The sequence below is a fragment of the Rattus norvegicus genome, chromosome 8, assembly GCF_036323735.1.
Source record: "Rattus norvegicus strain BN/NHsdMcwi chromosome 8, GRCr8, whole genome shotgun sequence".
Taxonomy (NCBI): domain Eukaryota; kingdom Metazoa; phylum Chordata; class Mammalia; order Rodentia; family Muridae; genus Rattus; species Rattus norvegicus.
In genome coordinates, this window is record NC_086026.1 from 36,498,950 (window position 1) to 36,513,959 (window position 15,010).

At 42.8% G+C, this 15,010-nt stretch overlaps 1 protein-coding gene and 1 long non-coding RNA gene across 5 annotated transcripts in view; one reads left to right on the top strand and one right to left on the bottom strand.

The window, feature by feature from the left end:
* Window positions 1-15,010, bottom strand: part of Ntm (neurotrimin) — a 990,153-nt gene that overhangs the window by 864,021 nt on the left and 111,122 nt on the right. The window lies entirely within an intron of this gene.
* Window positions 8,078-11,610, top strand: LOC134480151 (uncharacterized). The gene is made up of 2 exons (XR_010054345.1): window positions 8,078-10,697; window positions 11,217-11,610. It is a non-coding gene; the product is annotated as an uncharacterized LOC134480151 (long non-coding RNA).

A 15,010-nucleotide genomic window follows, 5' to 3' on the forward strand; every position in this document is an offset into this window, starting at 1 on the left:
TGTTTATCTCTGAATGTCCCCAAAAAGGAAAAAGATTGGTCAACATACAGATAGATGAGTCACCCTAAGGGTTAGGTATCTTAACATGACAATACAATCCTGGGGTGTCATATCATACTTATTGGACATCAGCTGGAACCGGAACAGGAAAACCTACCATATTGTAACAGAAGAATCCATGCTCTATAATGGCTTCTTTCCACACTACATTGTGTGATCAGCCTCTTTCCTCTCCTTCCCTGTGTCCTTGTGTCTCCACTCAGCAGCTTGAGGAAAATTAACTTAATGAACTTCAGGGAAAGCTTACATATGCTGAAGAAGCTGGACCTGAGCCATCTAGGTAATTTTTAAGCAGAAAATATAAAGAAAACAAGGCCCTTTTCCTTATGTGCCCTTGGTTCATTTAAAATATCGTGGTGAGAATTTCATCATTTTTACTTATGGTTTTGTGATTCTCGAACACATAGAAATTCTTTTCTTATTTCTGCTATGCATACTGCTTTCCCAGACCAAATGCCAAACATCTGTGTCTAAAGATGGCACCTTTTTTTCACCCAGTATCAAGGCAGACTTGTGGATGAATATGATTAAGATACACTGTAGACATGTATGAAATTGTCAAAAAATAAGATACTCTATTATAAATATTTAAGAAAGAAACTGTTTACTGGGTGCTAGCTCCTTCCAAAATATGATTTATACCATGGTGCTCAAAACCTCACCATCTGGCCCCTTTGTTCTTTACTTTGATGTTCAGTCATTCCAGGCTTTATCTGCATGGATATATTTAATGTTCCCTTGGCTCACTACCATGCACATTCAAGTGCTAAGATGTTGGCCCATCTTTAGTCTCCCTCACATCTCAAGGGGCATGTTCTAGCCAGGATTGGGCAAGTAGGCTGAGGACACATTAGCTTGTGTGAAAATTAATGTTGTTTGAGAATCTGGAGTCAGGAACTCCGGAGCTCCGGTGCAACCTGCACACTTGTCTCCAAGAGCCACATTCCCCCGTGGTCACATTGGGATAATAATAACCACTGTTTAGAAAGCTGTAGGAAGAACAGTGTTAACATTATATATAAACCCATTTTGGAAACCAAAAAAAAAAAAAAAACCCTGAAATTTATTAATCCGCAGTGTGGTATAATGAAAAGCATACAGGACTTGGCTTTTCATTCTAATACCGCCACTTACTAGCCGGGTGATCATGAATAAGTCACTTTGCAATTTTAGATTTCAATTAATCACGCATCACATGAGAGGCACAGCAGCTATCCTGCCAATTTCTCCGGGCTATAAGGATGGGCAGTGAGACACTGTATGTAAAATTGCTCGACAAACTGCACAGCGGTAAAGGAATGCAAAGGTGTCTTGAGTGAAGCAGGCAGCCTCAGGATTGTAAATGAGCTCAGGGAAACCCACTAGCTGCAGGGCAAGTGCCTGTCCATCTTGGTACCTGTTTTTCTATGTTTACCAAATAGATATGACCAAGGAAACCATACCATGGGGTTGGTAGACAAGCCAGATAAACCAAAGCCTGTAAAGTGTTCAGAATAGTGGCTGCCAGGACAACTAAGCAGGTGAGGTTGGCTATTATTGCTAAAGTTAGGCTAAGCAGTATTGATATTCTTCCTTTATTCCCAGAGCCTGACCAGATATGACTGTGTTTAATAGCCTAAAGATGTAATGTTATCACCACTGCCTTTATAGCACTAGACAAGCTGACACTTAATAATAATAATAGTAATAATAGTAATAATAATAATGTTGTTATTTTTCTAATCCTTTAATCTTATCTCATTCTAGCATGCTCTGGTTCTTTATTCTCCCGAGAAATACAAATGAAATGGGTCATTTTATCCTGAGCATCACTCCTTCAGACTAGAGATAGCACAAACTCCAGAATTCTATTAAGACTTTCACATTGCTTTTGGGGGTAATGTTTCTTACATGGAGAAAAAACCATTCTAGCTATGTTAGGGCCCCATTCTCCAGCTGCTTCAGGGTTATCTTTAAGAAACTAGGAGCTAGGGAGTTGACTGTCAGGAATGTAAATGCCAGACAGTGTGAGCATCCGAATTCAGTCACCCAGCACCAACAGAAAAGCCAGGTGGACCAGCAAGCAGCTGTGACACCAGCATTGTGTGTATGGGAGCGGAGCTGTGGGACAGGGAGTGTGGAGCTCACTGACTAGGTAGCACCGCCAAATCCATGCATTTCCTGGTGTAGTAACAGAATTTGTCTGAGACATAGGATGGAGAGCTATGGAGGAAGATAGCTGATATCAACTTCTGTCCTTTCTACATACACACACACACACACACACACACACACACACACACACGTACAAGTATCCACAAGTACACATGAGCACATGCCACATGCATACATTTACACACCATCACTACCACACACAATGGGAAATTATAAATATAAGACTAAATGTAAGACTAAGTATGAATATAGGATGTAGATATTTATTTGAAATAGAAAACAAAATGATAAAATTTTAAAAGCGGACTAGTCACAACTAGTGGAAATTTCAGCATAATGACATCGTGTTATGAATGGCTCCCCAGTACATATTCCCATGTTCTTAACTATGTACAGCGTTTCCTTTCTTCACATGCCAACATTTTATATTAGCATTTCCTACAGCAAGAGCAGAAAAACGACTCAGTAGCTACTCCAGCCCGGCTGATTGATTTTTTTTAAATTGATAGCTCCAGACAGTTTCTTTCAGTTTCCCAAATCATGACTGGTAATGCCATGGAAATTGTTAGGATTTTCTTCTGGAAAAACAGCCACTGAGACTCTTTATTTATATGCAAGGATGTTTCGGAGGCATTCTCACAGATTAGCTTCTAGCTCTTTCTATTCCAAACATTATCGTTCTTCCACCCTCCGTATACAGACAGTGCTGGGCCTAAGAGACATATTTTCATCACACCGTGACTTATTGGAGACACTGGTGCAGTACAGACAATCAGCGCCTTTCTAGAAGCCAACTACAGCAGAAGAACTGGCAAGAGTTTAATGTGTGTAGATGTGACATCCAGTCAAGAAGGTACATCCAAAGAAACCCAAATTCAATGAATCTCCAGCCAAAACACTCCTAGGGGAGTCCCTAAAGTGTTTGTGGTCATTCAAATGCCACCCAAAGTCTGACGCATCAGACTAAATGTAAGAAAAACCTTGTCTTATTGCTTTTTTGAAACATCTTCTTTGAATACAATCAATAAAATATGACCAGGGAAATGTTACCCAAGTGCTTCTTCCAAAGTCTTGGGTTTGGCCACTACACATAGGAGATATTTTTACCTACTACTTATTACTGCTTACTTAATAAATGTCCCCAAAGCATAATGGGAAGGCTTCCTCAGACACTCGAGTCTCAGGGAGACCCACAGTTGAATGTACCACAGGGGATCCCAGCCTTCACTGCGCTGCCTCTACTGAGCGTCTACAAATGGCAAAATCCTGAGTAGGCACATGTGATAGATTGGTGTAAGATCCTAAGCTTTGGGAAGATTTCTTATCAAGAAAGAATAGTGGCTTTTGTGTTGTGGGGTTTTCTTTTTCCATTTTGCGTTTCTAGTTTTACAAGGGGAACTGCTGAGGACCTCATGTGTGACAGGTCAGCATTATGTACTGAGCCACACCCCAGCTCAGTTAATGAAAAGAGTAACAGACAGTTAAAGTTTACCTGGAGTGTAAGACTGCCTTAGTAAAACTTAAGGTGAGATTTTATGGAAGGCTGGAGGGCTGGAGAGGAGAGGCCAACAGAGACTTGAAGAGTAGGGAGGTAAATACATTGTGCACTAGGCTAAGGCCAGCTCCAGTGGTGAAGGAGACAAGAAAGGTAGCTTCTTTTAGTACTGCATCTTATGGTATCACAAAATAAAGGTGGGTAGGAGAGGAGAAATGATTGCCTTCTAATAGATCTTAGAGGAGATAGAAGAACCCAGGAGAGCTTTTGCAAGTGACAGAAGAGTTTTAAAGTAGAAGCAAGAGAGAAAAGATGAGATCAAGGCTATGACTGGAGGACTCTTGGTTACAATGCCTGGAAGGTTCAAGTGAGTACTTCTTGGACCAGGCTAAAGCACTCCTAGGAAACATACTAACATTGACATCCAGTAGCTTCCTTCTCACAATCAAGGTTGACAAGGTTAACTGGGTTACAGGCTCCCAGACCTGAAACACCCCCCAAGACCTTTGCACAGCTGACGCCACAACAGAGGCACCACTCACATCTTGGGAACCCAGCACATATGCTGCAACACCAGCCAGGATACCAACAAAGACCTAATCCATCAAAGGCTATGGTTCTGGAAAGTTCTAAATGTGCTAACCTTGTATTTTGGCTTCTGTAGTTCTGCTTCTGGCTAATTGTTCTTGCTAACTGAGGTGTGCCAGCCCAATATGGCTTTCTATTTGTTTGTTTGTTAGCTTGCTTGCTTGTTTTTGGGAGGGTGTGTGTGTGTGTGTGTGTGTGTGTGTGTGTGTGCATGCGCACTTAAAAGCTCACCCTGAGAAAGGCTTGGGACTACACTCCAGTCCTGACCATCCAGTGTAATCACCAGCCAGGTCATGAAGACTTTCTGTTGGCTTGAACCTGTTTGTGAGTCGTCTGTCTCCTCTCTTGCATGCCTCTCAGCAGCTGCATGAGGCAGCAAGTAAGCTCCAGTAAGAATGACTGACAGGGGAGATAGAGAAACTGACAAAACTTCAGACTGAAAATCAAATCACTCTTAACTTTGAGCCCCGCCCCAAATTTCAACTGTGGGGGATATTCTACTTTGATATTTACATTAAAATGTAAATAAATAGAGTGGGTCATAATTTCAAGTGAGCTTGATTTATTGATAAAAGCCTAACACTTACTTAATCACTACTACATTAAGACAGAAAGCTATAAAACAGGTGAAGTAAGGTAAAAGGATCTCATTTTTATTAGTGTAGGATACGGAGTCCTCTGCCAAAGATATAGAATATCTTAGCATAATTGTGCTATTTTCCCATTGACTATAAAACTTTAAGAGATAATGTTATATATGTTGTCGATTTTAATAAAATTACTGTGCCAATTTGAATGATCAAAAGTGTGTGTGAATGTGTGTGTGTGTGTGTGTGTGTGTGTGTGAGAGAGAGAGAGAGAGAGAGAGAGAGAGAGAGAGAGAGGTAGGGGATGGATAGAGGAAGGGAGGGAGGGAGGGAGAGAGAGAGAGAGAGAGAGAGAGAGAGAGAGAGAGAGAGAGAGAGAGAGAGAGGGAGAATTGTACTAATGGGTCAGCAGGTTCAAAAAAGGGATGAAGTTTAAGGTAACAAAGGCATGTGAGGCCCTAAGTCTAATCAGACTGAGGAATTCACTTAGCCTTATGCGCAGCTAGTCTTGATGAATCTTGGGAGTCAGCCATTTAGGAAAGAATCCAGAAGGTGGAACCCAGAGCTCAAGAAAATAGGAATGTTCATACACACAGAACTTAATACTCATCAGAAAATATCATCAATACTCATCAGAAAGTATCATTTACCTTCTCCCAAAGGAATGCTGCATGGAGAGTGGATCTTGCAGGATCTGAGGCCTCCTGTGAACCAGGAACCGTGACAATTCCTGTGCTCTCCTCTTTGAGTGAAGTTCATTCCGGGCTTGATATTAGATGGCAAGTTATTGGAGATTTAACTTGCATTTTCTGTCTTTTATTTTATTGGATATTTTTATTTACATTTCAAATGTTATTCTCTTTCCCAGTTTCCCATTCATAAGCCCCCTTTCCCATCCCCCTCGCCCTTAATTTGCATTTTCAATTCCTGGTCCTTTATCCCAAAAGAAATCATATTACATCTTGATCCTATACAAGGCATGAGTTATTGGACTTCGGCTTGAAGCCATATGAAATTAAAGTTTCAAATGTCTTTTTTTAAATGATTTATTTATTTATTTATTTAATGTATAAGAGTACACTGCTTTCAGACATACAAGGAGGGGGCATCAGATCCTATTACAGTTGGTTGTGAGCCACCATGCGGTTGCTGGGAATTGAACTCAGGACCTCTGGAAGAGCAGTCAGGGCTGAGCCATCTCTCCAGCACTCAAATGTCTTAGGGAGAAGGGAAGTCTTTTCCATATTAAGGAAGGTGTGAACTGCAGTACCCCAAAAAGGTATTGTGATGAATAAACTAAAACAAGAACGCCTCCTGTACACACTGCTCCTCCCTCAAGCTGTCAATTGTCCCTTATCTCCTCCTGTACCTAGACAACCTGCCATTCTCTGTATCAACAGGAGGAGGCAGAGGGATGCTGTACCTCTTTACTGACCTCAGTCCTATAAAGCATGATGGCATTGAGCCTTCTGGAAACTGGTCATCAAAAAGAAAGATAGACCACTCAATGATGACTGACATGTTGTGGAAAGACCGATATTGTGTACAGTGGAAGTGAGGGGCCTGAACACAGGACTAGAGTTGTCCTGTATGTTTCAGACTCAGAGGGCTCCCAGCTGCTAGTCAGTGGACAGAATGAGGATGAGAACGCCATGGTCAAGCATAGAAATGCAAGAAATAATGAATTTTAAGCCTCCAAGATTTTGGTGCAGTAAATCTTAAGCAGCAAGATTCACCGGAAAAGACCTTGAAGTAGAAACTGTTTCAGTATCATGGTGATTCTATCTCTGGACACGGATCCTGGCGATGAGAGTTGACACTTCCACATCAGCCTCATGATGGAGAACTATACAGCAGCTCTCCATGTGGGTTGCTCTCCTTTGTCCTGCCCCTTCATGGACCATCCCCCCCCCCCCAACTCTGTCCGACTGCCATAGCTGAATCACTATCTGCCTTGCATCTTGTCTCCTTGAGTTTCACAAAGGCCTCGTGGAGACAGAAATTGTGTCCTCTGTCCTTTTTTCACTTCAGGACTGGCTGGCAGTGGTCAGGCCTTCCAGGAAACACAGCAGGCAGATCCTCCTCCCAGCTGCAGCTCTAAACTTGGGTCCAATACATTCTGTCCTTCCCTCCCTATCTTCCCTTTCAAAATCTAGGTATTAAACGCTTCCTTTGATTGGGAATCAACAACTTCCTTGATGGAGGACACTCCATCATCCCTCTCAGATTCCTTGCCTACAACTCCCCCTCCCTTTATATCTTTACTTGAAACAAATACAATTCCATTTTAACTTTGTTAGTTTGACTGGTGCAGTCTTCTATGCCTGTCCCAAAATTCTGAATCCTACTCAACACAGAGTTAAAATGCCTATGGAATAGGAAGTCATAGATACTAGATTTCAATCTTCAGTATATAATTTTGTAGCTCAGTAACCTTGAACTAATCAATTAACTCGTTTGAATCATAATGTCTTCAGTTGAAAGTGGAATGAATAATGATTTATTTCACAGGGTTATATTTGGGACATCTAGTATTCACCAGGACCTGAGTCCTGAATATGGAACCTTCTAGGCACTATGATTAAATACCCCAGAAAGCTGAGCTGTGACCTTCATCTTTTTCAGAATAAGATATGAAGGCTATAATGAGAGTTTAAAGTAAAGAAACATGAGCCTTGAACTGAAATCAGTCTGGGTACCCTGATGGTGGTTTCCAGCAACCCCAGGAATGGAACTGGCAACAGAACACAATTGGCCAGCAGACTTCCTGTTCCATTTAGCAAGAAAACCTTAGCCCTTTGCTGAGGTTTCAGAGAGATGAGCAAAGATGGGTACACCTGTGCCCAGCAATGAGCTGGTGGCATTCTGAAGAAACAAACAGAAGCCATGTTATCAAAAAGATCTCTTTGTAATCAGAAGGCCACTCTGGCTGCTTCTGTGCAATATGCATTATTTATGGCCCATCCAATGCAAGCATTTCACTATTTGCTTTCTGAGAAGGGAGGCAGGAAAAGGAATCTTTGACACAGCAGTTTGGAACAAGTCTAAATGAGATGGAAATGAGAAGATGGGGAGAAAGAAATGCTGGGAAAATATGTAGATATAAAGAAATAGGAGAAAAGTCAGTGGCAATATGTCCTGGGTGGTCAGTCCATTCTATTTGACCTGAAGAGAACTCAGTATCCTAGGAAACTGCTTCCAAGTTCCAGTGGCTCAGGATGGAGGAAACAGTTGCTGACCAGTGAACCCCATCTGAGAAATCCATTTCTCAGGATAGTTACTACATCTGAAAGAACTGCTACCATCGAAGAAGGAGATGACTTAGTTGTTGGCCTTGTGAAGCTCAAATGGAGACTACGGAGCAGAGAAGACAGAGATCTGAGCAAGTCTACTTCTCTGTGGCCTGCTACCCTGGTTAGCTGTGCCCAGAGCTAGGGCTTGGACCTGTATAATAATGAATGAGTAAAGCTCTGTCCACCCCTCTTTGCACTCCTAGCCTCCGCACAGGGCTATACTCAGGAGGCAACAGAGTTCCATGTTTGTCTTCCATGCCGGCGCATTCACGCTGCTCCTCTCACAATCATTATCATTATGATCATCACCATCAAGAATGCTAAATCTTTGCCAAGTGTCCTTCATTTTGTATTCTGTGTCAGGGAACAAATATTAACGGAGCCTCCAGTTAAATGGGGGGCTGATCTTCTTGGTATTTAAATTGTTTTATCTAAATTAAGCTTTACAACCACACTGTCAGATGTTACAATCCCCATTTTACTGAGGATATAACATGGTTAGAAAAATAAAGTAATTTGCCTCAGGTCACATAGCTCATCGTAGACAAAGTGTGGGTTACAACCCATGTGCAGGATCTGGGCAGGGGGGTGGGGTGGTGGCGTAGGGGAGGAGAGAAATTTCCCGTCCATCCCTCATAGTCATTCCCTAGAGGAACTCCACAATCCTATGTGCACAGAGAAAGGGGGATCAGTGATATATCCACTTTCGCATTGGCAAGTGACACAGAGACAAGTTCAGACTCAGTAAGTGCCAGGTTTACCTTTGGGATGTTGGGTGAGTAAACTCATCTTCTCTGGTATTAAATCATGTCTGGGAGGAATAGTGGATAAAACTTTGCCACCTAATTCACAACGAACTCTTATCCACAACACAAATCCTCATCGCTTTGGGAATTAATGCCACCACCATACCGTAGCACGCCCTGGATACATGGACACACGCTGGGGCTCAGAAGGCTTTTCCCTCTCTGGAGGACTGAGAAGATGTAATTGCTGCATGATTCCACTGATCCCAATGGAGTCTGGGAGTAAGAGGAGGGTGGGGGCTTCACCCCCACACAGCACCTGGCAATATTCTCCATAAAATGCCTAATGTGGTACCCAACACAGAAGTTTCTCTTACCATTTCTCCTCTTCTTTCCCCTACCTTTTAGGCCAGGTTTCCTCGATTAAGAGCATCATAGATTAGGTGTGTTTTTGTGGGGACAGGGTATGACTACATAGCCCAGGCAGTCTTCAAACTCATGACACAGCCTTAGTCTGTCAAGTGCTGGGATTTATTAGACAGCTCTGCCATGACACCCTTAGACATTGGTTACTGTTTGCTTTACTGTTTCTTATTTTTTTTGATGTTGAGTATGGAACTTGGGGTCTTAATCAAAGCATTCCCGCATTGAGCTGCATTCCTAGCTCATGTAGATTTGGATCTTTCTTTCTTTAAGACTTATTTACTTTATGTACGTTGGTGTTCTGCCTGCGTGTCTGTGTGAGGGTACCAAATCCTCTGGAACTGGAGATACAGACAGTTGGGAACCGTGAACTACCACATGGATGCTGGGAATTGAACTCTGGTCCTCTGGAAAAGCCCTTAACCGTGGAGCCATCTTTCAAGTCGATGACCTTTCTTATTATCTGTGTGAGTGTTTTGGCTACACATATATCTGTGCACTGTGTGTGTGCCTGTTGCCCTCAGAGTCCAGAAGAGGGAGTCAGACCCCAGGAACCAGAGTTACAGACCGCTGTGAGTTGCCATATATGTGTTGGGATTTGAACAAGGGTCTTCAGAAACAGCACCAGATATATGTAACCACTGCGTCATCTCTCCAGCACTAGATTTAGATCTTAATGAATCCACCTCACTTCCCAGGGGAGAGTTAGAAGGATTAAAGCAAGGCATAGGTATTGAACAAGGATTTGCCACAGGCTATGCCCACTGATTTAGATTTTATTATCTAATCCTTCCTGCTATCAACACTACCCCATTTTACAAGTTTGTGATCTTCTGTGTTTAAGGAAAGGAGATCCTGGGGCATTTTCCCTTCAGACCTATGTCTATCTCATTTATTTTCAGCCAGCACACTCTTACTTCATTTTCATAATGGTACTTTTCATTTCCTAGTATGTGGACTACTGTATGTAACGTGGACAGTGTTTAATAAATGCTCATACAATGAACGGGAGTGAATGAATGAGTATCACATAATGCCTTTCTGACTTGAGGCTCAAACTGCAAGACAAGCGCAGAGAGCATTAAGGAAGGCACTGAAGTGGCTGGTGTTGCTCGAGGCGAAGGAGTGCTATCCAAGTTTGGAAGAAAGTCTCAAGCACCCTCTCCCCTTCATCTCTTGGAATAGCCACTTGTGATACCTTGGAGATGGCCCAGTTTAACATCAGCACCACCTCCTCATCGGTGTTCCTCTCTTCACCTCCATCTGCTTCCTTGCCTGAAAATTAACTAGACTCCAGGCAGAGCTGTATTCTTCTCCATTCAAAAGCTCGGTCCCTCCAGATCATCACCAGGTAACGGACAAGATCATTTTCCTTCTTCATATTTACACTTAAAAAGGGAAATCAACTTGTGAGTATATGGCAGTTTTACCCCTTTTACTGGTGTCCTGATATCTTCACCTTTAAATTGAGGAACCTTCTTCTAGAGTCCCTTTTCTTCCAATATAAAATTTACCAATAAGAGCAATTCAGTAAATAGATTTCTGGCACAAAGCGATTGTTATTTGTATAGACGCTGGGACACTTAACATAATGCAGGCAGAAAATTAGCCTGTAATCATTGCTTTCTTTTGGGTCTGCTTTAGATGTATTTAAGCCCAAGAGACTCCCCCAATGAGTGTGCCCCTGGGACTCGGTCCCTCCTCCTGCTCATTACCTGGGGTTTTGTTGTCTCTGACTAGGAAAATTAGGACACCACAGCTATTGAGACGTTTCTGTTCAGCCAGTGGGATGTTCACACAGAAGAATGATTGCCACTGCGTCTGATTTTAGATGCTTTAATGGCATGAATTATCATTTGGGCTTTTGCAGGAAATGCCAAAGCTGGCGGCACTAAGAGAGCTCTCGTTCTACCCCTTGCTGTTCCTTAATTGCCAAAGGTAGAAGATGGGCTCTGCTTCCCTCCCTACCGCCCTTTTCTTGGGTCCACAAAGAAGTCCAGAGAAATGAAGGAGCCTAACAGCCACCAAAACCGCTCTGCAGGATCAAGAGCAGTAAGAAGAGAGCTGGTTCCTGGGCAGCTTTGCTCATCTATTTCCAGGAAGAGCTCATGGAAATGAGTTTCCTGCAGGGGAGCCCGAAGAAGAGCCCTATAGCCTCCCTTGAATTCTCACTTCTACTTAAGAACTCTATTTCTGCTCCTAACAACTCTCCTTTTTTTTTTCATCAACCCCTTTGATAAATAAACAAAGCAATTCCGAACGCATTGAGTTGATTGTGTGCTGCGTGACCATGAACGAGTTAGTGGTCGATGGCTCTGGGACTCGGTTTGCAGGTTTGTCAGTGGGGTGTTATTCCAGCTCTATAGCAGGGTTAAATGAGAATGTGAAGAAGGCGGCTGCACCACCAGAGAAGCTCCTTGAAGCTCATCTCGGGACAGGAAGCACAAAGCACCTTGGATTTAGTGATTTCCAGCCCATTCCCCATCCCCTCTCTTCTGGTCTCTAAGAAGACCTTTCCTGCAAATTCAGAGAGCTTCCCTTGAGCCCAAGTCAGTAGGGTCCCCTGTGCAAAGAAGAAAAACAACCAGGCAGAATCAAAACGACACAGGGTTTTATTTAGATCATTCTAAGTATATGTTATGGTTGGACTGATGGCTATCAAACAGACTTTTTAAACTTAGCTTCCCTCTGCCTACGTATGTGTTCCTCCCTCACACAAGAAGGCTGCCTGAACCTTTATGCTCCCCAAACCCCACATTCACCTCTCCACCCTAGACTGAATTTGAGTTTTTCTTTCCTCATCTCCTTCCCCGCCTTCCTTCTTTGGGATATGGAATCTCTCTTAGTAGCTCATGCTGGCCTCTGAACTTCTTCCCTTCACCACCCCAAAGTTGAAATTATAGGCCTGCACCAACACACACTGCCTGCCCCTCACTCACTTCCTCTGTTTTATTCGTCTCTCCACAGAATCTGTATCTCCCTCTCCCAGGTCTGTCTTCCTCTAGCCACTGTCCCCAATTTGCATTACAAAAGCTGATCACGGAAGATTAGCTTGTGGCAAAGTTAGGATTTTTTCTTGAAGAGGGTAAAGGGAATAAGGGGAAACAGCAAAGGGAAGACAAAAATAGGCTCCTCTTAGTCAATCAGGGAAGGGCAGAGGACAGTTAAAATTCACACACTAAGGATTCTGCTGCTGAATCCAACAGGAGTGAGGACATGTTGCAGCGTGGTTGAAGCCTTTTCTAACTCGCCCAGGGAGTGTCGCAAAAGAGGAGCTCAAACAGGTGAAGGCAAGAGGATGCCACGTTATTTTGTCAGTCTGCTGGAAGAAAACCTGAGATGATTTTGCCCATGAATATGCATCACGCTCATCTTAGCTATCAGCGGCAACGCTCAGCAGATGGCTGGAATGTGTTGAGATCCGCTCAATGCTCTACCTGAATATTATGATCGGGAGGATCAAGCTCCAGACAGGAACTGTCAGAATGCATAACACATAGGCTTGGGGGTGTGGCAACTCTCCATTACCCTTGGACCGGGGGGCCAAAGGCCACGATCTTATAGAATATAAAAGATTATAAAAGATAGCTCTAATGAGTAAGACATGAAAGGGGGCCTGACCATTAGTGAGCATTAATGCTCCTGTTCCCAGGGCCATTAACCTTGGGTTCCTCAGGCTCAATTCCAAGTAGGTTAATTACATACCGCCTTCTCAGACATCTTCTGCCCTGACAGCTGCATTCAGTATGGTAAATGTTAGAGGTATTGGCCATCATCATCAACCTGGAAATGATGCCTTCATCCTTGACTCAGGATTTCAGTTATATTTGTAGGTATGAGTTGGGGGAGGGAAGCTGAATAACACCGGGAAACAGTTGTACTACCAAAGACATATATTTTATTTACCACCTCTGTTCCTGAACCCCATTTTCAGGAGGCAGATACAACATATTCTTCTGCCTAAGAGGGAGCTGCATGGCTGCGTTTCGAAAGCAGAGGCAATGCTGTTAATGACGCAGAGCTCTGGATGATTGAAGGGGATGCCAAGATTAACAACAGTAACAACAAAAAACAAATACCAAATCTCCATTGGCTTCATTTATTAGAAAGTGCTAGCTATGTGGCTGCCTATGGTGGCCTGGGGCTGATTCTACTGTGACAGGATGAAGTAATCATGAAGATCCCTTGGCTGTTTCTAGTTCTTGAAGACTCTGCATAACACGGGGAAACTTCTGTTCCTCAGTACCATCCATCTCTTCCTTCTAGTCTCACCAGTCATTGTCCCCTACATTTCTCAAATACCCTCATCTCCTATAGCTCCTTTCCCACCTCCTACCTTCTTTAACCCCTGCCGTGTTGATTATAGCCAGAGAGAAACACTGCATGGCTATAGATTGTGAAGACTGGTTCCCAGGCTGCAGGATCATAAAATGCATTGGCTTCCTTCCAAACTCATTAATTAGCTATGGCCAAGTCTATATCCATTTTCTGCAGTGTTAGTATCGTGTTAAGTACTCACCTGAACCCAGGCTCTTGGGAAGAAATCTACTCACCAACTTACCTAGGAAAAGAAAGGCTACTTGGCATTCTTCACCCACGTCACCATCACTCTCAAGTCTCTACAGCAACGCCCATTCCTACTTAACACCAACATTTTTTTTCCATCCAAGCTTGCTTTCAGCTTTCTGGTAAGAACCCGCTCTCCAAATATCCAGTCTTTCTCCTCCAACCCTGACCAGTGCTCTTTATTTGCATATGGGCATTGATTTGGAAAACCCCTATTGTGTACCTCTTCCATTTTCAGAGGCCATCCATCTACTATGATTTTCCCACAAATAAAACAACTTCAAGCATATATTACATCTATATCCAGCCAGGTTATAAAGCCAAAAGAAAGGAAGGGAAGTCAGTTTCTCCCCTACTGAAGACATGGACGTAGTCTTACAGGCAGGCTACATTTCTCTCCCATGCTGCTGACCCAGCAGGGGTAAGATGCTCTTTAACACTCTTTGTCCAGGCATTCTGTTTCAGAGGCTCTCTGCTGCTTGCCACAATCTGCTCTATAGGAATTCCTCATATCATACTGCTTTATCTTAAATCACCCCTATTTTAGAAACTGCTGGAGTTGAGAGACCAATTTCCATCCTTTTTCTAAAAGATGTGTGATGTTTAGGCAACTTGTAGACATACTGCATGTAAGTTTCATCGATGGAGACCCAAGCTGGGATTGCTCCCAGGAAGAAAATGGGTGGTGTCTGCATGGTATCTTCTTTGCTGGAAAGAACCAGGAGAGCAGTCAGTCCTTGAAGTTTAGAAGAAAGGGGGCCACTATGTATGGAAGGTTGAGAAAAGCACTGTGGTCTTCTGCCAATACAACTCATTTGACATTGTCATTCCAGTCCAATCTACCTCTCTGACCTTTACTCTGTTCCGGGGCTATGGGTATGCTATAAAACTTAAGAACATAACAGGGAAAAAAATAATTGGAATCAACAATTTTTGCTGTTGCTAAAAATAAATACTTAAATAATTTTAAAAGTTAGAACCATTCCTTGAAAAGCCAACTTGTATGTTTTCTTTTTTCCCCTTATTATTATTAGAGATGGAGGCAAAAATAAAAGTCAGTAATACCAATCCTGTCCCTATATGATTTTGGTGAATAGT